The sequence below is a fragment of the Rhinolophus sinicus genome, chromosome 18 (genome assembly GCF_057876585.1).
Source record: "Rhinolophus sinicus isolate RSI-liver-muscle chromosome 18, RSI-T2T, whole genome shotgun sequence".
NCBI classification, from domain to species: domain Eukaryota; kingdom Metazoa; phylum Chordata; class Mammalia; order Chiroptera; family Rhinolophidae; genus Rhinolophus; species Rhinolophus sinicus.
In genome coordinates, this window is record NC_142518.1 from 117,986,868 (window position 1) to 118,014,585 (window position 27,718).

The following is a 27,718-nucleotide window of genomic DNA, read 5'->3' on the forward strand; positions in this document are numbered from 1 at the left end:
TTGCACCCAATGCTATAAGGACTGTTTGGATCACTCTGTTTGTCCAGGACCCTGTGTGTGCAAGCTATTCTGGCCCACGTTGGTAATTTCAGCCTCGGTTCGGACTCAGAACTGCGTTAGAATCAGTCTTCATTTTAAATTCCTGTGAAAGGGAGATAATAATTGTCTCTGCCTCAATTGGAAAATAGGAGTAGTAGGTGAGATGGGACCTGTGAGGGCCTAAAACAGATTTATCTCAAAGAGAATGTAGTCCCAGGGGCCTGGATTCTCATTTTAAGGCTAGTGGGCAGGGAAATGCTCTCTGCTGCCATCTGGTGTGCATTTTGGAATTAACACCCTGTGCAGGTCACCGGGAAAAGTTATTCTCTGCTGCCATCTTGTGTGCATTTTGGGAATAACAACTGAGTGGAGGTCAGGATAAGCTCTTCTTTCCAAAGGCTTCTGAGCCAAGGTGTCAGACTCAGGGCTGTGCCCCAGGTGCAGTCTTCTGTGCCCTGGGAGCTGCCCGCTGGAATGTGGAGTCCTGGAGGTGAAACCAAGCACAGGGCTTGGCACACCTGAATTAACTGCCTTCCTACCTGTCTCTTACCTATGCCGCCTTAGGCCACCCTCCCCTCTTGGCTCCCGAGCATCCCCAGGGCCGCTTTTGAATTAACAGTGCGCCTAGGCAGCCTCTGTAAGTCACCACATCTGGGAGCAGTGGGGTGCAAACCAAAGGTTTATTTTGCTTGTAAAAGAGGCAGCCCAGGAGGGCCAGACCAAAAGTAACCCAGGTCTGAGAGCTGAAAGGTTGGGTATGGAAAGACCACAGGGAGGCCAAACGAGTTCCGGGCTCGTGCTGCCTGCACTGCTCAGCCATTAGACCTACTAGGAGCTGGGTCATAGAATAAGCGTTTATGATCAGAGCTCCGGTGGTCTGAGAAGGCAGCCGGTTAACACCTCCAAAAACTGCCATAACATTCTCAGACCAGCCTGGCATATTTAAGGGGAAACCTCTGCGTTCTTCCAGAGGCCACCTGATGGTTCCAGGGGTCTGCATGGAGCCTTCCTTCTTGCTATGTTGTTCTCCAATGTGGTCACCAACCAGGGGCAGTGATGAGAGTAACCTGGAAGGAATGCTAGGCCATAAAAGATTGTGATCAGTAAGTACAGGCACACAAGTTTCAGGGTAATTATGTAAAGCAGGGAACCGGGCATCCTAAGCTCAGGAATTGGAGCAGGACATTTCAAGCCCAAACCGCAGGGAGGGGGGATCGGTCAATTGTTAAGCTCTAGAGCAGGGAGAGGCGAGGCCTATTTCATGGTGGTTCCAACCTGGCCCAGGTTTAAATTTCCCCATCTTATGTTCATTTTATTTATATAAAATCGGTAAGGTTAGATTAGAAACAAATAACTGTATTACAAAGACGATTTTTAAATCCAGGGATACGGGTGACAAGGTCTCTCGCTACTTCCTGCTGAGAGGGCGTAGTCCTTGCCTCTGGCTAACAGAGAGTTCTCTGCTGTTCAGTTCTAGCGGGGAGGGGACTACAGAGGAAAGGTCCTCTGGTTATTAAGTGGCTACTGGCCTGGCTTGTCATCCTCAGGAGGGATGATGGCCGTGCCTGGCAGATGGCCACCTGGAGATGAAACTGCTGTGTTTCAGACGACACAAACTTGTCTGTTTGAAGAGGAGCTGAAGGTCTTCAGCCGGCTCACAGGACAGGAGTGACAGTCTTCCTTCTGGGGGCGTCCTGTGGAGACTGAAATGAAACAGGTTTGATTCAAGGGAAGTGGACCCAGCCACTGACTCCCTGAAGCTCAACAACAGCTGTGGGGCTTGGGAAAACTGCAAAGGGTCCCTTTCATTTCTGAGCTAACTGATCTGTTAGAGACTCCTCCCCTTCCAGGCTTTCAGTAGTATTTGGCCTCCTGGCTTTCTGGGGCTACAATATGTAGAGGGGTTGGCCTGGGGGAGGTACTGGTCCCCCATATTTCCTAAGCGTCTGCTGAACCTCTCCCAAGTTAACACAGGACATAAAAGAATTGAGGTCACAATCTAAAGCAACGGGCAGGCCTAGAGGTCTGCTCAGAAAACTTCCAGAGCCCTTTTTAAGTCTGATTCGTTCATTTTATATTTTCTCTCAGGTATAGACCATTGGTAAGGAACAGGCTGAGTAAAATGAGCCCAAGTCTAGGGGCTGTTTTTATCTTTATAACCAAGCAGATTTTAGAGGAAGAAATGGGTCTAGAGTGAGCAGTCAAGACAGAGTAAATGGCTCCCATATCAACCAGGGAATTAACAGGCTTACCTGCCACGTCAAGGGTCACCCGCATTTCCTCCTCTGTGATGAGCATGAGCTGTTTCTTCTTGGGAGCCACTGGGCACTTTAGGTTCCTCAGTCAATTACAGCCATTTGTAAGGAAGGAGTTGGTCCCTGCTTCCTTCAGAACAGCGGACAATCCCTCCTCCAGTGCCCTTCAGTTTGCACATTGGGCATGGCTGCTTTGCAGGATTCTAGCACGCCTTACCTCAGTGGCCTGGGCTTCCACGTCCAAAGCAGGCTCCTTTTTCTTTCTGGGGCTGCCGGGGTGGCCCTGAGGTGGCCCTGGCCTTGGCCTGTCTATTAACTGCAGCCAAAAATGTGGCCTGCCTCTGGCCTCATCTACAGTGTCAGTGTTCCTTTCTTTCCTCCTTTTCCTTGTCGTGGTTGTTAAAGACAAATAAACAAATCCCCTGTCCTTCTTTTAGGATGTGAGCCTCTATCAGGAATGTAACAGTGGACCAGAACCATTGTATTACCTTGCCAGGTTAGGAAAACAAGCTTCCTTATATTGGCCTACATGTGACACCGAGGAGAACACGTGAACTCCAGCAGTCCTGAAATACACAAGTTTGCATAACTATTAGCAAAAGTCAGTTCTTAGATTTAATTTTCCTGAGTAATTGAAGATCTAATTAAGACAATATAAACATAAAATTATTTTGATGACAGAAAATCTTCGCTTTTCAGACAGAAAACTTTTCTATAATATCAGTAGCACACCACTAGTCTAACAAACTTTGTTTTATTTAGCAGAGAGAGAAAACTTAACTAATTTTGTACTGTCTTACTTTTGATACTTAAATTTATTTAAGTCACATTTAGTTTAACCATATATAAAATGTCTTCAAGATTTTTCTTCACAAACCTTCTATAATTTTCCCAGTCCCTCTTGGTTTGTGTCCTCTCACTTATTCAGAAATAATCATACTTAGGACAAACTCCTTTCTTTTCCTTCAAAAATATATTTTTATACCTTATGCATTTTTTGGAAACATACATCATTTCCTTACATATTAATGAAGATCCATAACCTTCAGAGCCTTAATTTTTACTGACAACTAAAAGCAAGTATTCAACATTTCCATTAGCAAATCCATAAACACATTTTGCAACCTTTAGAAGTATAGGTTTTTGTTAGCAATATATCTACCAATTTTTAAAAATTGTATTTTAAAGGAAATTAAAAAACACATTTACTGACATCGTAAGTTAGCTTTCAGATATCCTGTGACAAGACACCAAAAAATAGGTGAACTCAGACTCATCCGATAATTAATATTTCAGCATTTTGTTATTTAGAAATACCTACATATTCAGTACTTTTTATCATTTAACACAAGTTAGTAAAACTGAAATCTTTTTATTTATAGGTGTTTTTTTTTGTTTGTTCTGTTTTTTTTTCCAGTTGAGGAATATTGGAGAACAGTGTTTTTTTTCAAGACCCATCGCTGCAAGTCAAGTCATTTTCAATGTAGTTGTGGAGGGCGCAGCTCAGCTCCAGGTCAAGTCACTGCTTTCAATCCAGTTGTGGAGGACGCAGCTCCCTGGCCCACGGGGGAATCAAACCAGCGACCTTGTTGCTATGAGCACTGCACTCCAACCACTGAGCCAACCAGTCGCCTAAAACTGAAATCTGAAGTTACCAACAGATGCTGAGAAACCTCGTCCAAGCATGCACACTATTACTACTGAAAAGTTTTATCTGTTAACATTTTATTAGTTGTTAAGTTTAGGAGATTTCAAAGGTAATTATTACCCAAGCTATTTTTGGACAAATTTTGTGACTGAGATAACATGAATTTATTTTTGTAAACCCAGGCAAAAGATACCGTATTTAATGTTAACCTAAAAAAAAACCACAAAACCATATCTAACTAAAAGTTAAACTAGTCTTATTATCAAATATTTTAGTATCAAGTACTCTAGTTAGTTTTTAGTATTTAAATTTATAAGTGCTTAATCTTTTTTTTAAGCCAATCAATTACAAACTGGCAATACATCTGGAGGCAAAAACATTATATATAAAACGTACAAACACACATATCACAGATAATATACATATGAACAGAATCATTAACAATTGCAGAGAGGTTCTAAGATCTTACAGTTACCCTTAAAATTTCAAAGATGCTGGAACAAAGGGTGGGAGGTCTGGCTTGAGAATTAGCCACTTGGTTTTAAAAGTGTCTTTTTTTGCTTCCCTTACCTCAGCCTCAGCATTCCTGTTCATGAGTGGATTAGGAGATGGGTGGAGTCCCCTTTTTGCTGAACTATCAGTTTAGTTCCATTCTTTTCAGAGTCTATCATAAAGGCATACATAAGAAATTTCACCCCGTTTTTCAGATCTCTAACAGAACAATTCCAGTTGCAAAATAGTGTAATTTAATGAAGTATCGAGCAACCAGCATTCTCCAGAATCTAATGTATACATTGGCCAAACAGCGCTGTAATAGAACATTAATTTCTTTTTGGTCAATGGCTTATAGCTGTACTTTTGCGAATGTCCTAATATTATACCCAATGGGCTCCCAGCTGGGATTGAAACCTTAGATCCCATGTTTGAGGTTGAACACATACAGCTACACTTGATATACACTCACACACACACACACACACACACGCATACACACACACACACAGACAGATCCAAGTATTTCCTGAATCAGACAGACAAAAACCAGAAAAACTAACTTTGGATCCGAATACCAAAACCAAAACCTGGCCAGGCACCAAATTGGGATGCGACATCGTCTTAATCCATATACATGGTCCGTTGACCATCAGACAATCAGCTTGTGAGCGAATACCGAAAACCAAGTGTGGCCCTAAGGCCACCCAATGCCCAAAGACTGAAACCGAGCGTGATGGCTTTCACAGTGCCGACCATAGGCGTGCTTCCAAGACCAGAGGAAGCCTGCAACCAGAGCCCCTTACTGGTGGGGTATTATGCCTTGCTGGATGTTGCAACCTCACTTATTGACGCCAATGGGTCAGTATGACCCCCAGATGGCCCTCAAAGAGGAGCCGCAGATGTTGAGTGTAAAGTCCTCTGGCTGCGCATGCCAGAGCCACCCCGATTTCCAAACCAGAAATTAGAGGCAGGAAACAGAGCCAACGCTTATTCTATCCCAAATGTGCAGAAAGGGCGTCCATGACGGGCAGGCCCTGGCACAAACCCCACCTCCACAAGCAAAATATCTCGGCAGAGGTCGGTCCTGCACCAAGGAATCTGCCCAGTCCCAGGCAGCCCCCGAGACCCTCCGCAAGCCGAGACTTACCGGAGGAGCCCCGAGGCTGTCCCATCTGGGTCGCCAGAAACTGAAACCGGAGGCAAACGAGTCCGGGGCTCGTGCTGCCTGCATCGCTCAGCCAATAGACCGACACAGGAGTTGGGTCAAAGAATAAGCATTTATTATCAGAGCACCGGTGGTTTGAGAAGGCAGCGGGTTAACACCTCCAAAAACTGCCATAACATTCTCAGACCAGCCTGGGATATTTATGGGGAAATCTGGGCGTTCCTCCAGAAGCTGTGATGGTTCCGGGGGTCTGCATGCAGGCTTCCCTTTGGCGACGTGGCTCTCCAACGTGTTCACCAACCCAGGAGCAGAGACTGGAAAGAATGCTAGGCCTTAAAGATTGTAATCGGCGAGCACAGGGCACTGTGACTAGTAAGCAAGCGTAAGTTTCAGGGTAATTATCTAAAGCATGTAACTGGGACAGGGGGATCTCCTAAGCTCAGGAACGGGACATTCCAAGCCCAAACCTCCGGGAGTGGGTTGGTCATCTGTTAAGCTCTAGGACAGGGAGAGGTGAGGCCTCTTTTGTGGTGTCCCAATCGGGCCATGTTTCAGAGAGACTAGAGAGAGTCCTGCAGGGTCCAGACTGCAGCCCCCTGGGACAGCTGGGGAAGCAGGAGCCTAAAGGCATATATGAAAGACTTGGGAAAACAGTGCAGAGTCAGCCAAGGACACCCCAAGAGATCCCAAATCCACAGGCCACGCACTCAGTCGGCAACTGTGGGCTGGCAGCAGCTCGGCACCCCACACCCTACACCGTGCTTCTATTTCTGTCCCTGTCTGACCTTCTCCTTCGGTCTCTGTCAGCATCTCTTTGACTACGTTAAAAAGATAGTCATGAAACATCTGCTCTGTCACACCCCCCTGCAGTGACACTATGAAGCCCCTAAGGAACCTTATCTCATCCCTAGCTCCGGATGCCTTATTTACCATTTCTATCTGCCCACCTTTCCTGTACGCGGGGTCTCTGAGTCTCTCCTCTGTGTGGTATTAAATCTGCTTATTTTCTCTTGCTTATCTGTCTTATGTCTATGTGATTATCAGAGCAGCCAAAAGGAACTTGATGGTAGAGGAAAGTTTCTTCCTCCTTCACATAAGCAAGTAATCAGATAGTTAACAAAAGGTGAGATTTGGGAGTAGATCTATATCACTGCATCATAAAATAAGATTCAACAATTACTTTATAAACTAACTTATTAGTGATACATGTTAGCTAGCATCCCTAGGTAGACAGGGAGGCCCCTGGTGGAATAAACAAAAGACAGCCATAATCCTAAAACTCCAGGTTTTGAAATCACTCCTTTGCTCCAGGACGTAATATAACAAGGCCTTTAGATTAATCATAAAATTCTTTTTGGCCTGACAAACGGAACAGATCTGATACATAAAAGTGGATTACTTTCCTAATTCCTTTAGGATGGGCAAGCAGCACAAACATGGTAGAGAAATTAGATTAGAAGGCATTAGAAGGTGCCAGTTCCCTTCTTCAAACAGCTCCCCTTTCCCAAACAGGCAAGGGAAGATATAAAAGTAAGGGCTTTTGCCTCCGTCACGGGGCCACCCCCATTCGGGACCCCCTCCTGCTCGGGAGCTCTGACTCTTTGCTTGCAATAAACTATCCTCTTTTTAAAACTCTCTATCTCTCCTGGGTCCGTGTTTCCATTCTTGGGTCTCACGAGACACGATCCCGGCCTACACCCAGAAACTGCCGGCAGATCCAACATCATCTACATTAATTGGGGAATCACAGGAAAATATTCCTCCATCATTGGGACTGAGTGATTAGATAAATGAAATATAGAACAATTTACCAATTTAACTTCTAGATGTGAAACTCATAAAGTTTCAAAGGTGGGTAAGAAGAGGACTCAAACTTGCCTTTGGGACCATTGATTTAAAGCTGGTTGTTAAGAAACAAGACTCAGAAAGAACCTTTGACCCACCCCACCCCCATTTCTTGCCTAAGAGATTCAGATGGAAAAACCTGGTTTAGGAAGGGAAACTTGGCGTAAACTCCTTAGCATAAGGCGGGAAGACACCCAGTGGATACTGCTGACCACCCTTCCCCCGTATCCCATTATTTTCTGAGTTGCAACAATTTACCTTCCATGAGTGTGCCACTCTTCCTAAATTACCTGCAAAGCACCCAATCTTCACGAGTATGTGAATTCCTCATGCACATATATTAAAATTTGATGTATGTCATTAATCTCATTTTGTTCATTTGATGATTAGCTCAGCTAGAAGAAGTTGTTACCATAGGCAGAGCGAACAGTGCCTCAGGGAGAGAGGGGAGGAAAGGAATGAAGATGTGAGGCAAAACAAGGAAAAGAGAGGAGATGAGATTATTCCTAAGAAATGGTGCAGCTACAGCTAATTGGAGTGGGTTAAAACACTATTAGCATTCCTGGCAGGGGAGGCAGGCTGTGGTGGGATCCCAGGGTTTGGCCTGTGCACTGGGGCTGAAGGGGCCTTGGGGACTCCACTCCAGGTGCAGCATCTGCAGGGGGAGCTGAACACCAGGCTCCTGGGGCAGCTTTGCTGGAACAGGCTCCCCCCTGCACAGCTGTGGTAGCTGGACCTGTCCGGTGGGTTGGGGTACAGTCCCTCAGCTTTTCCCTGGCATAAGGGGTCTCATCCAAGGCTGGGGCCACTCTCAGGTCTAGAGTGCCAGCCTGGTGTGGGAACTTCAGTCTTGTGGAGGCCTAAAGGCATATATGGAAGAACTGGGAAAACAGTGCAGAGGCAGCAAAGGACACCCCGAGAGATCCCAAACCCACAGGTCACGCACACAAGCGACCTTGGGCTGGTAGCAGCTCAGCACCCCACACCCAACATTCTTTGTCTATTTCTGCCCCTGTCGGACCTCCTTTAGTGTCTCAACATCTGTCTGTCTGACTAGGTTCAAGATATTTATGAAACATTTCCTCTTGTCACCCCTCTGCAGTGACCCTCTGCAGTGACACTTTCAAGCCCCCAAGGGACCTTACTTCACCCCTAGCTTGGCATGTGTTAGCTACACACGTTCCCTTTCTATCTCCCTACCTCTCCTGTATGTGGGGTCTCTCACTCTCTCCTGTGTGCGGGGTTCCCATGTGTATGTATTAAATCGGCTTATTTTCTCTTGGCTAATCTGTCTCATGTCTGTTTCATGATTAGAGCAGCCAGGAGAAACCTTGAGGGTAGAAGACAGTTTGTTCCTTCCCTCCACCTAAGCAAGTCACCAAAGCAGGGTAGTTACTAAAAGGTGAAGTTTGGTATTGTATCTACATCACTGCATCATGAAATAAGATCCAACAATTTAACTAAATTAACTTATTCTCCAGATGGAATGATTAGATCAATGAAATATGGAACAATCTACCAATTTAACTTCTGGCTGTGAAACTTGTATTAAAGTTACAAAGGTGGGAATGAAGAGGACCAAAAGTTTTATCTTTGTGCACACTGACTTTAAGCTCCTTGTTAGGGAACAAAAGACTCTAAAACAGCCTTTGACCCCCCCCCCCCCCTTCCTGTCTAAGCGATTCAGATGGAAAGACCTGGTTTAGGGAGGGACCCTTGGCATAAACTCCTTAGCATAAGGCGGGAAGACGCCCAGGGAGCCTGCTGACCACCCTTCCCCCATGTCCCATTATGTTCTGGGTTGACTACCAACAATTTACCTCCTGAGAGTGTGCCACTCTCCCTAAATTACCTGCCAAGCACCCAATCTGACCTCGCTGCCTTTGGAATTTTTAGACGTATGTGAATTCCCCATGCGCATATGTTAAAATTCTATTTTATCTTAATCTGATTGTATTAATTTTATGATTAGCTCAGGTAGAAAAACTTATTACCATAGGCAGAGAGCACAGGGCCACAGGGAGATGGGGGAGGAAAGGAAGGAAGATGTGAGAGGAAACAAAGAAAACAAATGCAATCATTCCTAAGAGAAAGTGCAGCTACAGCTAATTGTGAGGGATTATAACCTATCAGAATTCCAGGCAGGGAAAATTCTTAAGAAATGCTACAGCTACAGCTAATTGTAATTGGCTATGACAGTATTAGCATTACAGGCGGGAAAATTCTCCACCTCTTTCACAGTTACTATAAGGGAATCCCTCCTCCGGGTGGAAAGGAGGCATCAACAAAGACAGGCCCTGGGAACGCCCTAGAAACGCCCATAGATCACCTGTGACTCCACCCTTGAATATTTCCCGCCCTCATTCAGATATAATCCTAACTTTTCTTTGTTCCGGTGCAGTCACTCTCCTTGTGGTCTTGTGCACTCCTGCATATTGGGAATATATTTTCTTTCTTTTAGTAAATCCTTGGCCTGCTTGCCTTTGCTCATGATGCATTGTTCCTACGTCCTGGAATGCCTTTCTGTGGTGATAGATACAAGGACCTGATCTCCTCTAACACACAAGATGAGAGCAAAAGAATTTTGTTAAAGCTCCACAGTATTGGGGAGCCTGGGAGGAGAATTACTGGCTGGATTACAGCGCCTGGAAACCTCTGCAGCTGGGAGCTCATGGACATCTCATCTGCAGGCAGAGGTAAGCGGTGTTTTTGTTCACCCTGTCATGTTTCCTGGTCTATTTCTGTGGGGTTGGGGAGAATTTAGAAGTGCTGCGTGTCCGTTTTCTCTTTTCTACATGTAGATTGGCAAGAAAAAATGTTTGTGAAGCTGGCTTCTTGGGAGTAGCGACTCAGGTTTTCTTTATTGATCCTTTCCTCTCAGAAGTGGTAATTTTTTTCTGTGTCTGTGTCTTGTGCCGTTTGTAATCGAAAGAAAATACCAAGGGGAGAGGGGGGTGGTAGATGAGGGTAAAGGGGATCAAATATATGGTGATGGAAGGAGAACTGACTCTTGGTGGTGAACACACAATGTGATTTATAAATGATGTAATACAGAATTGTACACCTGAACCCTATGTAACTGTACTGAAAATTGTCACTCCTATAAACTCTAATAAAAAAAAAAAGAAAGAAAATACCAAGGGACAGAAAGCCTTTGGCTTCCTTGGTTAAGCTAGTAAAAGGGCTTTTTGGTTTTAGGAGCTATTAAAATCCTATCATCAATGGTCATACCACAGTTGCTTTGAATTGGAAAAACTTCAAATTTTGAAACTGCGTTGGAGAATTTTCATGGCAAACAGCTGTTTTATTGGAACCTAGAGGAAGACCACATGTTTAATACAAACGAATTCAAGGAGATTTAACTTTTGAATTAGTTCTTCAGCTTGTTGGGTCTTAAAAATGCTAATGTCAACATCAGGTTTAAAAAAAGCAGAAGGGAAAATCAAGAGATGTGCAAATTTTTAAAAACTGTATTTCGATCTAATATTACGAGAATTGGTATGTTGGAACAAGTTTTAAGGAATGTAATAACTGATCAGGAACTTGACCAAAATTGAGGCGGCTTTTTCAGTCTGATAAAAATTAGAGTCTCAGCATCTCCCCCAGGTCCTCTGCCGAGCAGATCAGAAATGTAAACACAGCCCACAACTGTCTGAGGCCAGAGAGCCGAGCCGAGGAAAATAAATTGCAAAAGGGGCATTTTTAACAATACAAGCCTCCCTCTTCCAGCCTGACTCCCCTTTTCCTGCCTCCTTAAAGACTGTGAAGCACAAATAAAACCCTGAGCACAATCCCCTCAGCAGTAGACAGGAAGACTCCATGCATGAGCCTCACCAAATGTACCTGCCACGTGTGTTCAGCTTTTCCTGAATTACCTGTAAATCTCCCATTTTTACATCTGAAATCTAAGAGTCCACTCCCACCCTTGTCGAAATGTCATATTTACCTGATTTCTGCTCGCTGTATTTGGAAATTTCATGGTGATGTGAATTCTAGGTGCGCATGTATCATAATTCCTGGTCTCTGTCTGTGGGGTTGGGTAGAAGTTAGAAGGGGTGCGAGGCTTTTGTCTCTTTTCTGAATTTAGATCGTCAGAAAAAAATATTTCTGCAGCTAACTTCTTGCACCTAGAGACTCTATATTCTTTCCTCCCAGAGGTGTTCGTTTTTTCTTGTATCTGTGTCTTGCATGTCGTTTGTCCTAAGAAGTCACTACCACGGGGACGGAACACAGGCACAGGCTCCCGTAAGCCTGTCGTTGGAGCCGGCCCCACAGGCTGGGGAGTTAAGCGGTTCTGTCCAGACCGGCGTCCCCACCATCGGCCAGGTGCACTTACTCCATTGCACCTGGTGGCCAGTGAGATAAGCTGGGGTTCCCAGTGCGCCTCTGCCTGGCTGTGCCAGCTCCCAGGGGAGTGTGTCCTGAGGGGCCTCTGCCCATAAGGGGCATCTGTCCCCCCTGCCTTTCTCACCCGTTAGAGCTGGACAGATCCCAGTCTAGTAGCACCTCCCGGGGACCACGATTTAGTGGGTTGGGGCTGGAGGTGCCTCACATTTTGTGGGAGACCGGAGACACCCTGTCCACACCTCCATCCTGACCTCCTGGGTGACGAAGGTCTGTACTTTCTCCGACTGTCTTTGGGGGTGACCCTTTGGCTCTGGGAGGGCTGCTTCCTCTATATTCCGTGTGTAGGGGCCTCTGGCTTCCTGGCCTGAGCTGTAAGGAGGCTGGTTGGTGTGTTTTACTATTTAGTCCTCACTGTCCAGGGATAGACGATGGATCGTGGAATGGGAAAAACTTCTACATTTAAATTGTATTACAGAGCTCTTGTGACTGCCAGCTGTTTTCTTGTAAACCACCTTGTGCGTTCTCTAAGTTATTACTAATTCTGTTAATTTGTGATCTCTATGTGAAACCAGTTTGTTTTGTGTGTGGTAAAATGTTTTGTATCTGTGGATGGTGTTACTAGTGTAATATTTGATTGGTTTGAACAAATCAAATGCTTATATAAATTAAGAAATAAAATACAAACTGACCCAAATGCTTTTCAGGATCAGATGATGTGGTGAAATATTTGATATTACAGATGGTTTTAGTTTGGGTTTATCACATAGTCATATCTGTGAAAGTCATTAGCATAAAAAATATATATTTTAACTGGGTTTCTAAAAATAAATTTGTTATCTGTGTTACAAAATGTGTCCAGAAAATAGCTTCGGTAATAACTGCTTTTGACATCTTTAATTTTTAACTAGTATGTAAGATAGATACAATGGAAATAAAAGATATTTATGTAAACTTTTCAGCGATAATTATATTGTACATAAGCTTTGAAAAGGTTTTCTACGTGTCTTTGGTAATTTGAAACTTAACAGTTTTGTTATCTAAATTAATGATGGATATGTATTTAATGTCTAGATTACTTCCATAATAGGAGAAAATAATGAAACACTGATTACTGAAGATAGATTTATCAACTTTTTGGGTATTTATTGTAGAGGAACTAAATACATTGGTGTATTAGTAAACATGCCATGTGGTACATTAAAAGTCTGTGTGTGCTATGGGGATACGTTTCTAGAAATTATTAATATGTTCATAATTATATTAATCTAAAGAATCCTGGAGTGGCTGCACAATTATTTACTTAATTTTCACTGCTGATTAAGATGGACATTGGATTGTTTAGGCCTCTGCTGTTGTGAACAGCGCTGCCGTGGATTCATGTATCAGTGTTTGTTTGAACATCTGTTTTCAATTTTGGGGGGTCTACTTCTCGAAGTGGACTTGTACCACAGGGGAATTTTTTTATGGGTTAGAAATTCTCAACTATAGTGCACTCAGGCCACCATTTTGCATGTTCAGAAGGAATATTTAAGGGTTCTAATTTCTCCACATTGTTGCTGCCGTTTGTTTTATTTTTCTCAATTATAGCCATTCTGTTTCATGTGAAGGGGCTTCACATTGTGGTTTTAATTTGTATTTCCATCATGGCTAATGATCTGTAACATTTTAGTGTGCCTGTTGACCGTCTGTGTGTCTACTACGGAGAAGGAGCTATTCGGGTCATTTAACAATTAAATTCCTATTTCCCCAAGTTGCTCACACACTGAAGTGCCGCAAACTTAGAAGAGCATGAACCGGCACAGGAGCCCCTGTGACATTGGGAAGGTGACTCCTCAGCATCGTCACCATTCCCTTTTCTACCAATCAGATGTTGAAAAGACTCATTTAGTCATTCAGACATTAAGTAATGTGGGTAAACCTATAGACACAACTCTGCTAAGTGTTCTGCAATAAAAGCTTCTGTTTGTAGACCTCTCCCCATTTCCCCAAGCCCTTTCTGTATGCACTACTCTACTTGGTTTTTGATTACGGATTCAATCTCCTTATTTGTTACAGGTCTATTCAGATTTTCTATTTGTTTGTGATTTAGTCTTGGTAGGTGTTGTGTTCCTTGAAATTTAACCAAGACCGTTACTACATTTTTAAGAAATTCCACATACATCAAGATTATGTCCCACTGCGTACATATTCTGTGTAAACATGATTGTAAATGGTTGCGTATATGCCATCTCACGTATATGTCGTATTTATAGACTTCCTCCCGTTAAATCTAGGTTGACTTCAACTATTTCTCTGCAATGAATATTCTAACACTGTCCACACATTTAATATCAGTTCCTCAGAGTATACTCCTAGCTGTAGAGTTTCTGTATAACTGGGTCTGTAAGCATTTTTTCCCGCTCTGACCACGTTTTTCTGAGGTGATGCCAGGAAGAAGATTAGACTCAAAGTTTAAATTACTAGTCGAGAAAAGAGAACAATGCATACACACAATTTTCTCAGTATTTTTCTATTCCAGTTCCACTATCCAGTACACTATCTGCTCAATAGATGGGAAAATATGAGTATAAATATTAGTCTTGTCTAATAGCAGTAAGTCTCAAGTACAACTTTATTTAAAAAAGTTTTACCATTATTTTTAATATGTTCACTCATGTGAGTTCTAAGTGTCATCATCAGAACTATTAATGGCACCTGTTCCAGAGGCCTAATGCTGGAGTTCCCTCTCTCAGAACTCCTGCAGTCTCACATGAAGAAGTGACGATTAGAAAAGGAGCCACTCTGGGCTAAGTAATATAAAATATTTTTCCCCCCCCGTGACTGACAAGAGAGCAGGCTGGTGATCAGAGGAGAGGTTGGACTTTGGGCCCAACCAGGCCCCCCCACCCCAGTAGTATGTTTTCATGGGAAATAATCAGGTCAATCCAGGAGCTTGTTCTCTCTCATATGTAACATATATGAGCTCCCACGAGTTCCAATGAGACTACTGGCTAGTCTGGTTCTCAGAAGGCCTGGATTCTAGTCCTTCTCTCCCTGAGTATGGGATTTAATTCACAGAGACTAAGGTCTCAAGACTCATGTGGCACAACTCTGCTGCTGGTCTGTGGTCATCATTGTTTGGTGGTGGCTTTTGTGTGTGCCAAACCTTGGTTGAGTTCATTCAGCTGCTACATGTGCAGACTCAGCACCAGCCCCTCTGGGCCCACTGGCACCCAAGATGCTTTTCTGGAAGCAAAATCTGACCCAGACCTAAGACAGCCTCCTGCTGCCCTCCCCTCCCTCCAGCTGCTGTGCTGCGTTCACAGGAGTAGCACTGAGCCCCAACTTTGAGAGGTCAGCATGTCTGGGACTTGGCCTTACTTGGCACAAGTCATATGTGCGGCTTTTGGAAATATTGTAAGTTTGGAAATACCTCCCCTTACACTGTTAACATTCCTGGGCTGATCCACCGCCTTGTGAGCCCCTGGTTTTCCAGTTGCTTTGGTTACAGTAAAAGCAGCAGTCATTCTGGGCTTCAGATCAGGCCTTTTCCTAATCCACCGAACCTTACTTCCATCATGAGCTGTGCTTTCTGGGTGATACAAAAACATGAGACACTTAGATAAATGTAACGAAATGAGGATGGTCTGTACAGTGAGAAGTATAAAATGTCTCCCTTATAACTCATAAGTTATGTAGTAAGACAAACCAAAAAAAACAAAACAAACAAACAAAAAAAACCACAATAAAAATATGTTACCAGATGCTTCACTTAAAAGAATACATAGGACTGACTGTCCATTAAACCCATGTAAAGAGGCTCAGCATTCATTAGTCACTACGGAAATGCAAATGAAAAGCCAAGGAGCTAGTACTTCACAGTCAGTAACAGAACTAAGATAAAAAGTGTAATAATTGATGAGTACTGGAGCGAACCTCATCCGTGGCTGACGGGATTATGAAATAGTGCAGCCTGTATGGAAAACAGTTTGGCATGTCTTTAAAATGCTAAACGTACAGTTATATGATTCATCAAGTCCATTTATCGAATTGAAACCCTATGTACATGTAAAGAACAGATGTCACGTATAATAATTCACAACATGTGACTGGATGAACAAATTGGGGTATAGCCATATAATGGAATTCTACTCAGCAATAAAATATAGCAAACTAATGACCACTCATCTGCTTGGTTAAATGTGAAAAGCATTCTAAGTAAAAGAAGTGAGACACACAAGAGTACACACTCTGTGACTCCCGGATACGCCACTCTAAAACAGATAATGTCTAATGACAACAGATGAGTCCCTGGTTGCCTGCGGCTGGGGTGGGCGAGCAACGGACTGCAAACAGGACCACCATGGAACCACTGGGAGCGATCTGTCTGTTGATGGTGGTGGTTCCGTGACTATTCATTTGCTAACACTTTAAATGGACCCAGTTTGCTCTCTGTAAATTGTACCCTCAGTAAAGCCGATTTTAAGAAAAACAGGGATTTTTGGGAAACAAATCTTCAGCTCCAAGTGAATGCTCACAACAAGCTGTACTCATCATTGCTTATTTTAAAAACTACAGACACCTGACTGTGAGGTGCCCCGTCTGCTGAGCCCTTTACTGCGTTATTTCTATCTATAACCGTACGAGGAACATAAGATTCTCCCCCCTCTAGTTAAGTGAACTAGAGTTTGGAATTTTTAAGTAATTTGCCCAAATTTACATAGCTAGTAATGGCGAAGCTTCAATTAAAAAATAACTAGCTAGTGTGTGTCTGGTCTCAATACTATAATGCCTGGCACATGGCATAGCATCTTATAAAATCGGCTATTCTAACTGAAAAAGTAAATATGCCCTACCATCGTTACTCTCTTGGGAGAATAATAATTCTCTCTGAAAAACCACTCAGAGCTCCCTCGAATACTGTCCCGTCTCCCTCTGTCATTGTGTTGATGATCTAATAACTTAAAATGCAATGGCTACTAAATTGAAATTAGAATTTGAAGGGAAGAAAGTAATTATGTTTCAAACATCATGTGGCATGTGAGTTACACGCACCATCTCATTTAAATTTCACGGTAAATCTGTTCATATTATTAACTTCCACTTCATAAGCTCAAAGTGACCTGGGCCATGTTGCACAATAAGAAATGTAGGGGCCAGGGTTCACACCCAGATCACTTTGGCTCCGTAATCCAGAGGCTGAACTATTTTATGAAACTCCTTGCTGCCTTCACGTCTGGCTAAGGATCTTGGCAATTTACTAAGAGGAATGGGAAAGCCCTGACGAATTAAAAAACCCCAGCATCACAGTGTCCAAAGCACATGGGGGGGTGTGTGTGTCAATGTATCTTAACATTCATCCCTGCATTAAGCATACACTGATGAAACCCATGGCACTGGCTTTCCTGTTACATGGCAGGAAATGAAAGAAATTGATTTAGTTAACTTGGTCCTTAGCCGAGTTCCAAACTAACTATGTTGCTAGTGTCTCAGCAGCTGTACAGGAATCAAGTAATATCAAAGTAATGGTGTATAAAAACAGGTATTGGTTGCAGTTGGCAAGTTACTCCCAAGAATGAGATGAATTTAAGAGATGGATGGCAAGGGAATAGAGATTCCACAGATTTTGGGCTTCAAACAGTTTGAAAGACCAACCGCTTTTGGTTACGTCCATCAGCAATTACATTTTAGATATTTTTAGTGGCAAAGTTTCCTGAATCACACAGCCCTATGGAAAAAGATTAGATTTAGGGTGTATCACCTTATAAATAAATGAATTCTACCCTGACTGTGTGTTAAGCATTGAATTGTGTCCTCCCAAAACTCATGCTTTGAAGTTATATCCCCCAGGCCCAGAATACGGCCTTTTTTGGAGAAAGGGTCTTTACAGAGGTAATCAAGGTAAAGTGAGGTCATTAGATCACCAGTCCAATACCTCTGTTGTCCTTATTTTTAAAAAAAGGGGAAATGAGGACACAGATACACATAGAGTAAAGATGATGTGAAGACACAGATAGAAGACAGGTCTACGAGTGAAGGAGGCAGGCCTATAACACATATTTCGCTCACAGCCCTCAGAAGGAACCAATGCTACCAACACCATGATTTTGGGCATATAGCCTCCAGAACTATGAGACAATACGTTTGGTTTTTAAGCCCACACTCTGTGGTAGTTGTTACAGCAGGCCTAGGAAATTAAGGCACTGCTTTATTTAAAATTGCACCTACACCACTGGCACTGCCAATCCCCTCTAGTTGTTTTTTTCTATTTTTTCCATAGTACTTGTTACCTTTAAAAAAATCAATATTTACATAATTTATTATGTGTTCCCCTGCCTCAATGAATTTATCACAAGGAATATTAGTTACCGATGTATCTTCTGTGCCTCATAATCGTGGCAGGCTCATATCTGGCATTCGAGAAATATTTCTCAAGTGTTGAATGAATCAATGAAGACATCAACCTTCATCCAGTGAATCACAAATGGGGAGGTGTCGTACATTTATCAACAACAACCAATAAGTAAAGCCATAGTCATCTTTTAGCAAAGAGGAAGGGGAGAGGGTAGTTATTGGAGAATGAAGACACCGTGCTTGGCACATAGAGATACATCCTAACAGACAAACCACAATATACAGAAAGGGTGGTATATGTGGAAGTGGGTAATCAGAGTCTAACATGTGCATGCAAGATCAAAGGAATGAAAATAACCGAGACCACTTTGAAGAACAATAAAAAGTGTTTTGACCTACTACTTGCCACGGCTCACCGTAATGCTGTAAGAACGAGACAGTGATGTATTTGCCTAGCGTAATTCACCAGGAGTTGGCAAACAATAGATCATAGTCCACATCTGTCCTGCTGTCTACTATATTTCTCCCCCAATGTGTTGTTATGAAAAATTTCACACAGACAGAAAAGTTGAGAGAATGTTACAGTTATCACTGATAATCCCAAATTTAAGACATTTGTTGGATTTGCAGCGATTATTTATATTATTTCCCTGGATTTGCAAAAGCTATAGTCGGTAAAAGTATTGCCACTCATTATGCATCAAGCAAATGGTACTAGAGTTGATTAATTAGTAGCTATGTTATTATTCTTCATGACCACATTCACAGTTTTAAGAAATGTGACATTTCACTTCAGAATGTCCTTAATGGAGCATTAAAAAATAATTTTATTCGATCTCAACTTTTGATTACCTGTCTTATATTTATGTAACAAATATTCCACAATTTGTATTTAAATTGTCTTCAGAAAGAGCACTTGTGTGATCATTAGATTTGGAAGCTCAACTTTGCATGAAACGAAATTGATGCAAAATAAATAACAGCGTTTCTTGGCAATATAAAACTAAGCTTCAAATGAAAAATAGAATTTTGGAAAAGTTGTATCTGCTACTGTGAATGTCACAGCTTCCAAGTACTTAAGACTGATGATAGTGATGAATATGATTTGATGTAAAATGAAATGTGTTCACATTCGTGAGATCTGCATAGGTCATCGAACCCATAGTTTTTTGAAATAACCAGTGCGTAATGTTACAAAATCATGCACGAAACTACGATTTAAAGGGCACGGTAGACCAATGGATTGTAATATAATACAGCAAAAAAAGTTTGCCTGTGTAAAAAAAATACAGACCCTCGCCCAAGACTGGAATGGGGAGGGCCTGTAGGGGGAGCTCTCACTGCTACACGGATGGCAAAGCTCTACAGGAAGAGCCCCTTGGTTATCACAGCTCTCCAAACTCCTAGAAAAGAATCTCTGCTTTTCTGCTGGGGACTGGCAGCACGGCTGTCCATGGCTGCATGTCCTGGGTGGGAATTCTCCCTTTTCCCCCAAATAAACCTTTTTTTTGGTTGTCGAAGGAATATCTAGTTGACTTTTTGTTTAAGGTCAACATCTGTATGATCTCAGACTGTACATTGCTAGTAAATGATCCCTTGTTCAGTTTTTACTGTCTAAGAGCAATATCCACAGTTACTGGATAAGTATATTAAACTACCTGTCCTTTTTCAACTACATACTTGGGCGTGTCCATATTTCCTTAATGTATTTCCACAAGTACAAGATGCAGATTGAATGCAGAAGATACAATGAGACTCCAGCTAGTTTCTATTAAGCCTGGCATTTAAAAGATTGTCTTCCAGGGCAATGGAAATGTTGTAAATCTTGATGAGATGACTGTTGAAAAACTATCAAATTACTCAAAATCTTTGAGGTTAAAAAATTGCTCTCTTTTTAGGAGCATTAGTGAAGTATAATATCTATATTCCATACAATTCATCATTTTAAAGTGTATCATTGTGTCACTTTCAGCATAATCGTTCCCATTTAATTATGGATGATACATTTACAGACCCCCAATGGAAGCCTGAAACCTCAGATAGTACTGAACCATACCTATACATTCACTTAAAGGAAGAACTTTATGGCTTTTCTTTGGTGTGTCAGAATTGCCAGCATCACTATTGTTGTACTTTGGAGCCATAATTAAGTAAAACGAGGGTCACTGGAACAAAAGCACTGCAGTACCGCTGCAGTCCACCTGATAACCCAGGTGACTAATACGCAGGGAAAATATATAGCGTGTGTACGCTGGAGAAAGGCATGATTTACATCCTGGGTGAAAAAGTACGTAATGTTACTGGATGTCATCATGCTTCTCAGAACACTGCATTTTAAAACTTAAAATTTTTTTAGTGGAATTTTCCATGTAATAATTTTGGACCAAAGTTGACCACGGAAAGTGAGAAAACATGGATCTAGGGGACCCCAGTATTCACACAGTTGTGCAAATCTCACCACTGTGAAATTCCAGAACATTATCATCACTCCAAAATGAAACCCTGTCGCCATTCACAGTGACTCCATTCCTTCCCCTATCCCCTAGGTACCATTACTCTACTTTGTATTTTTAGGAGTGTACTTAATCTGGACATCTGTATAAACCCATATAAAGAGAAGCATTCTATCGGTGGCCTTTTCTATCTGGCCGTCATTTAGCGTTCTGTCAAGGTTGTTTTGCGTTGGTCTGAGCTGGTCTGTCACGATGCTATTGCCTATGGATGCCTGGGGTCCTTGTCACTTGTCGTGAGCCGCTGTAGATATTTCCCTGACCTGAAGCAATGTGGCCGGACCCGCCCTTATTATTATTATGATTGTAAGAATGACCTCAGCAACAACTATCAGGAAACTATGAGGGGGGGAAAAAACAAGGTTTATAATTTACGGCCCGTGGAAGGTCTGACTGTCCCTGGCCACACGGTAAGGTCCTGGGTATAGAGGGAGTGCATGTGCAGACCTGCGTTTCTGCCTTTGTAGGGGCAGATGTTGGGAGTACCTTGGGTTTCAGAGATTCACTCTTTATCGGGTCACTCTAGCAGGCAGAAATTTAGGTCAACTTGGGCTTTTTTAAAGGGGAAGTTTATGGGTGAGGCAGCCTGGCTCTCTCTGTGACTGTGTACCTGCGCAAGTATATTTTAGATGGATGGTTTAAAGTTGGTGCCTCAGCAACCAAAAGCTTAATGCCCAACAGTTACATTACAGTAAAACAAAACTGAACTAATTTTCAGGCACTTATACCACAAAAGTTCATCTCTGTAGTTAGGGTATTTATCAGTTTATTTTTTTATGGCTGACAATAGACTTGAACACACCCTTCCCCATAGAAAACACCAATGGGCAAAAACACACTCAAACAGATGTTAAACATTATTACTCGTGTAAATGAAAATTGAAATCACAATACGATACCCCTTTCACACACAGTAGAATGGCTATGGTTTTGAAATCACTGGAAAGTAATAATTCTAAACAACCATGTCAACACCACACCGAAATAGTGGAAAAGACATCCCAGTTTATTACACAGCACAAGCCCTACGCAGACCCAGTTCTCCAAAAGAGGTGAAGCTAACCGCCCTTGGCGTAAGAGTCACTGTGGGGAGACCGTATTAGCGCCTTGGGTAACGTGGATGATCTGGGCTTTGGGAGACAGCAAGATTTCTAATTCCAGTGTTCCATATGACTATTCCAAAAACCACCTATATTAACCAAAACAGGGTGGTATTGGCATAAAATCAAACACGGAGATCAGTGGAGCAGAATCCAGCCAAATTTGAAGCAGCAGAAACGACACTGGGAATATGGGACAGCTGTATGCAAAACAACAGCACTGAACGCTATTTTACGCCAGAAATAAAACCAACAATTTTCACTACTATGTCTTTTCAGTGCTGGGCGCTCTAGTGGCCAACACTGGCCAACACACCTCCCGCGAACCGCAGAGTCGGCATAGTCTCCTTACCTTTGGCTCTCGTTCGTGCCTCCCGGGGAGACAGAGAGGTAAAGCAGGTACAGAAGGAAATCCCATGTCGTGTCCCAGCCGGAGAGCGTCCAGGATAGATACAGTGAAAAAACCAGTTCCCTCACAGAAGATACCACTGCAGGACACGAAAGGCATCATGGCGTCTGTCACGGCAGAGGCCTCTCTTCTGATTCTCTAGCGTCCCCAGCTCTGGTGTGACCCTCTGCTCTCATGAGATTCCCACGACCATGTTTATTGTGCAAACTGCTGTTCTCCCGTGACTCCAGTGGCCATGTTTCACGCGTGAACCTCTGCTCTTGCGCGATTTTGGCGGCCATATTTTTCACGCGTAAGTGCTGTTGGGAGATACCGGCGGCTGTGTTTGTGGCGAGATTTCGGCAGCCATATTTTAATGCGGAAGTGCTGTCGGGAAATCTCAGCAGCCATATTTATCGCGAGGTTTCGGTGCCATCTTTTCCCGCGAAAGTGCTGTCGGGAAATCTCGGGGGCCATATTTATCGCGAGATTTCGGCGCCATGTTTTCCCGCGAAAGTGCTGTCGGGAAATCTCGGTGGCCATATTTATCGCGAGATTTCGGCGCCATGTTTTCCCGCAAAAGTGCTGTCGGGAAATCTCGGTGGCCATATTTATCGCGAGATTTCGGCGCCATGTTTTTCCGCGAAAGTGCTGTCGGGACATCTCGGCGGCCATATTTATCGCGAGAGTTCAGCGCCATATTTTACAAGCGAAAGTGCTCTCGGGAGATTTTGGTGGCCATATTTTTCACACGGAAGTGCTCTTGGGATATTTCAGAGGACAAGTTTCTAGTGTGAAACTCTGCTGTCCCGAGATTCTGACAGCTATGTTTCTGTTGCCTAATTGCTCTCAGGAGACTCTGGCAGCCATGTTGCATTTACCCGTGCCCCTCATATGCAAAAAGAACACAGACGTAAGCTCTGAGAAAGAAGACATCTCCTTAAGTGTCAAGGCCGGCTAACGCCTCAAATTGTTAAAAAGGTAGCCCAGCAGCCATTTTCACACACGGTTTTTACACAAACCACACTTCAGGGAGAGGCTGGCAGGAAACCGCCTGCCTCCCACAGTGCACTGCACATGAACGATGTCTCTCAGGGGCAAAGCAGACAGGACCAGACAACGCCGGAGGTCATGGAGGAACGTAGAGCAGAATTGTCTAGCCAGAGAGGGAACTCACCTCAGGGTCTCTTCTACTTAGGGCTCCGATGATCCATAATTGAGCTGTAACACTACTGAGCCGCTCCACAGCTTTGCTATTCTCACAGCAATGCTGTATCACAATAGAGCTATTTGCACTGAATACAATTTCCATCTTCACCACAACCCCAATTTGGGGATTCCTTTTGACATTGAATCATGGTAAACGATCATAGTTTGACAGACACCTGCTGCCAATGCTAGATTCGGGACACACATCCTGTGTTCCCGAATCTGTACTGGGTACCTAACCATTTTTCCAACGCTGGACAACAGACCCCGGGACATCGATCGGATGTCGCAGAGTAGAACCGGACCCCAATTTGAGCCAGTCTCAAAGCCAGAACACAAGCTAGACACCACGGATGCTGGACACCAACCGCCAGAGCCTCACATGTGATGCCGGACCACGGATACTAGGTTGCAGACGTCAAACCTTGGAGCCAGAGCTGTACATATCCCACACACATGGGCTCAGACTTGAAGCTGGACCCAACCAGTCTCGAACCCCAGATATCAGACGCAGAGCCCGACTAGGGACCGAACCCTGAAATCTGAGCACAGAAAGATTCTAGTGCTATAGAAAGTTTTCCATAACTTTGTAATAACTGCATAGTAATCTATTTGAAACAACCACTTCAATACTATGCCAGAAAAGCAGAACACATCCAAGTCTGTCAGAGGGGATAAGACCTATGCAGACCCAACTCTCCCAAAGAGGTGAAGCTAATTAGAGGCACTGTTGGGAGACTGTATCAGTAGGCACTGTGCCTCGGGTGACGTGGGTGACCTGGGATACGGTAGACATAATCAGATTTTTATTTCCAGTGTTCCAGATCACTAGACCACGAAGTATAGTAGCAAAAACAGCGTGGCATTGGCATAAAACCAAAGACAGATTATAGAGCATAAAGGAGCCCATGACTGAACTCACATAAACGGCACTATTAACACTGGACAGCCACATGCAAAAAAATCAGCACTGAATACTTACTGATACCACAAAAAAAACCATGATTTTTCACACCAATTCCTTTCTATGCCTCGTTTTCAGATAACAGATAAGCTTTTCCCCACCTCTCAGCAGACTATACACACAGGAAGATTCTCCTTACCTTTTTCTTCTTTTCCACAGTTCCTGAAGAGATACTGAAGTAAAGCAGGTACAAAAGCACGTTCCACCTCGTCTTCGAAGACGTAGTACCTGCAGGGTAGATACAGAGTTTTACCAAGTTCCCTCCAAACAGGTTTGGATATTCTCTGAGCTAAGAGGTAAAACTGACGTCTGCTTTGTTAAATACAAAGAGAATTTTTTATTAGCTTCACGCGTTTAGAGAATGGTACAAACTGCAGACTACTGAACCTAAAACATTATAATGCAGATGCCCCTTTTTCTACCTTTTGACTTAAAGCTGCAGATGATCCACCTTTTATGTTAAAAATGTGACTATGATATATTATGAAAAACTTTTCACTTATTGAAGGGCACATCAGTTATCCCAGTAAGGTCAAAGCCCCATTGAATTGCCCAGACTGTAAGTGCACGACAGTTACCAAGAAAAATAGTAGAAGCACCCATTCTATGCATAGATATTGATGTCTAAAGCTCATCATTTTTGAAGACAAAGTAGAATAACCAATGCTTTCTACCCCCTGCATTTGGTTCACTGTTTTTACAGGAGCATCACAGAAAGATCACAGACCACTCAATAGCCTACATGAAGCCGGTCACGATTTGCCCTTGTGTAATTTAACTGTATCATTTTCTGTAACACATTTACTATACTGGAGGGGTGAGGTCCTACGAATGTATATGGGGCCTGGAACTTCAACTCTCCCATCACTTTTCCCGTTTCACACATCTCTCCAAATCGCTAACTCCAAATATGTGCACTTTCACATTAAGTACATTCTTTAGATGACAGGCAACACTGTAGTATTTATATATAAGCATCACCAGGAACGCGTGAATGATGCCTTGTGGTACATTAGGACAGCTAGGACATCTCCAGGTGATAGATTTTCTGCACCATTATAGTCTTCTATGGTCACGGTCATATGTCCAGTCTCAGTGACAGAAACATCACAATGTGATGCATTTCTAGAGACATAGAATGCAACCGAATGAAGACCTCAAAAATCAATGCATCCATCTTGAGTCATTTGTCATAGGAGGAAAGAAAACGGTGATGGGCAATGGAGTATCCCCAGGTGTAGGAATCAAATGGTGCCCTTAACTTACACCATAAAATACTGACTCGAGATAGAGTGAAGTCTCACATGCATGAGATTAGATTCAGAAAGCTAAAAGAAAACATCGTGATGAATGTCTGACCTAGGACTTGGCCATGGTTTCTGTAATCTGACACCAAAGCAGAAGTAATAAATAATGGACAAATGCTATTTCCTCAATTTTAAAAACTTTTGTGTACCAACACAAGCTATGCAGCTGCATAATTTGAGTGCAGACATAGTACCTGTAATGCTATTGAAAGTTCACTTTTGAAATTAATGGAAAGTAAATTACAATTCTACACAACAATGTCAAAACCGGACCATGAAAGCAGAAAGACATGCATTTACTAGAGTCCAAGCCCTATGCATATCCAAGTTCACTCAAGGAGGTGAAGCTGTTCACCCCTGTTGCAATCACCGTGTTATTAAAAGTCAATGTGTGAAGACTCCATCAGCAGCCGCTGGGCCTCAGGTGACGTGAGTAACTAGAAATGTGTCAGCAGACACAGCAGGACCTTTAAAGGACTTATCCAGGTAACTCGAGAAAAGACAAAAAATCATAAGCAACACAGTGGAATTGACATAAACCACATACATCAAGGAAGCAAAATGGAGCTTAAAATGAAACCTACACGAATGGCAGTGAAAACAGTAAACAGCCGCTCCTAGAACAATGACCCTGAACCCTGTCTCGCTTCACATAACAAACACCAGCCCTGGTTCCACACCCAGCCCGGCCTCCGCTCTGTCCGCCGGGGCTCAACACCCCCTTCAGCGACTCAGCAGCACAGGAAGCTCCTCCTCACCTTCTCTTCCCTCGTCCAGCGTTTCTCTGGGAAATACTGAGAGAAGCAGGTACAGAAGGCAGTGGATGCCGTCCCCAGAGCAGCAGCGTCTCCACGGCAAACACCGAGCCGAGCAAAGCTCTCTAAACGAACTACACCTCCGGTCGCGGGTAAACGTCCTGGCGTCTCTCGCTCTCCTGGGTCTCGCGTGAATATGGTCCGTGGCTCTCACGCAGGGCTCGATTTCGGATCTCGTGAGATTAAAGTTAGGGATAGGGTGAAAGTTTACGGTTTATGTCTAAGGTTAGGGTTAGTGTTAAAGTTTACAGTTCAGGGGTAGGTTTAGATGTTGGGTTTAGGGTTAGGGTTTGCGGTTTTTTTTTTTTTGAGTGTTTTTTTTTTTTTAATTTATTGGGGTTGAAAATTAGTAAAATTAGATAGATTTCAGGTGTACAATTCTGTATTACATCATCTGTAAATCCCACTGTGTGTTCACCACCCAGGGTCAGTTCTCCTTCCATCACCATATATTTGATCCCCCTACCGTCATCTACAACCCCCCTGGCCCCCTTACCCTCTGGTAAACACTAAAGTATTGTCTGTGTCTGAGTTTTTGTTTCTCATTTTTTTTCTTGTGCTATCAGCATTTGGATTTGGTTTCAGGGTTTGGGGTTTGGTTGGGGATGCTTTTTGGATATGAGGTTTATGGTATAGGGGTTCAGGGTTCGGGCTAGGGGTGTGGGTTTTGGGGTTTGGTGTTCCATTTTGCGGTTGAATTTTGGGGTTTGTGTTTCTGTCCTATTTTGGGGTACATGTCTTTGGGGTTCGTGGTACAGGTTTTGGGGTTCATGGTTCTTGGATCATATTTAGAGGTTTCGGTTTGGTTTCGGTGATCTTGTTCTGATTTGAGTTTCTGGGTACATGATTTTGGGGTTCATGGGTTCAGGGTTAGGGTATAGAGGTTTCGGTTTCATGCTCTGTTTAGGGATTGTGTTTTCGCTCTTGTTTTGGGGTAACGGTTTTTCTGGGTTCAGGGTTTGGGTTTCGGGGTTCAGAGGTTCGTGGTTGAGGTTTAGGGCTTTGTGTTTGGGGTTAGGGATTTGGTTTGGTTCTTGTCTCTTGTTCTGGTTTGAGTTTCCGGGTTCAAGATTTTGGGGTTCAGTGTTCAGGGTTCGGGTATCGTGTTTATGGTTTTGGGAATCGGTTTCAGGGTTCATTTTTGTTGTTTGTGTTTGTGTTCGATTTTTGGGTACTGATTTTCGAGTTTCAGGGGTTCCGGATTCAGTTTCGGTGTTTGGCCTTTAGGTTTGGGTTCAGGGTTCACATTTGGATTCAGGTTTTTGAGTACAGAGTTCAGGGGTTTGGGGTTAGGGGTT

The 27,718-nt window shown here is 43.2% G+C and overlaps 1 long non-coding RNA gene across 2 annotated transcripts; it reads right to left on the minus strand.

Moving 5' to 3' along the window:
• Nucleotides 1-700: 700 nt before the first annotated feature.
• Nucleotides 701-26,495, minus strand: LOC148754719 (uncharacterized). Of its 2 annotated transcripts, XR_016019918.1 has the most exons (4): nucleotides 26,364-26,495; nucleotides 24,438-24,526; nucleotides 2,292-2,860; nucleotides 701-1,742 (listed from the first exon to the last, which is right to left on the minus strand). It is a non-coding gene; the product is annotated as an uncharacterized LOC148754719 (long non-coding RNA). The 2 variants fall into 2 exon arrangements; XR_016019917.1 differs by lacking the exon at nucleotides 701-1,742 and having other exon boundaries at nucleotides 1,749-2,860.
• Between the last annotated feature and the right edge of the window lie 1,223 nt (nucleotides 26,496-27,718).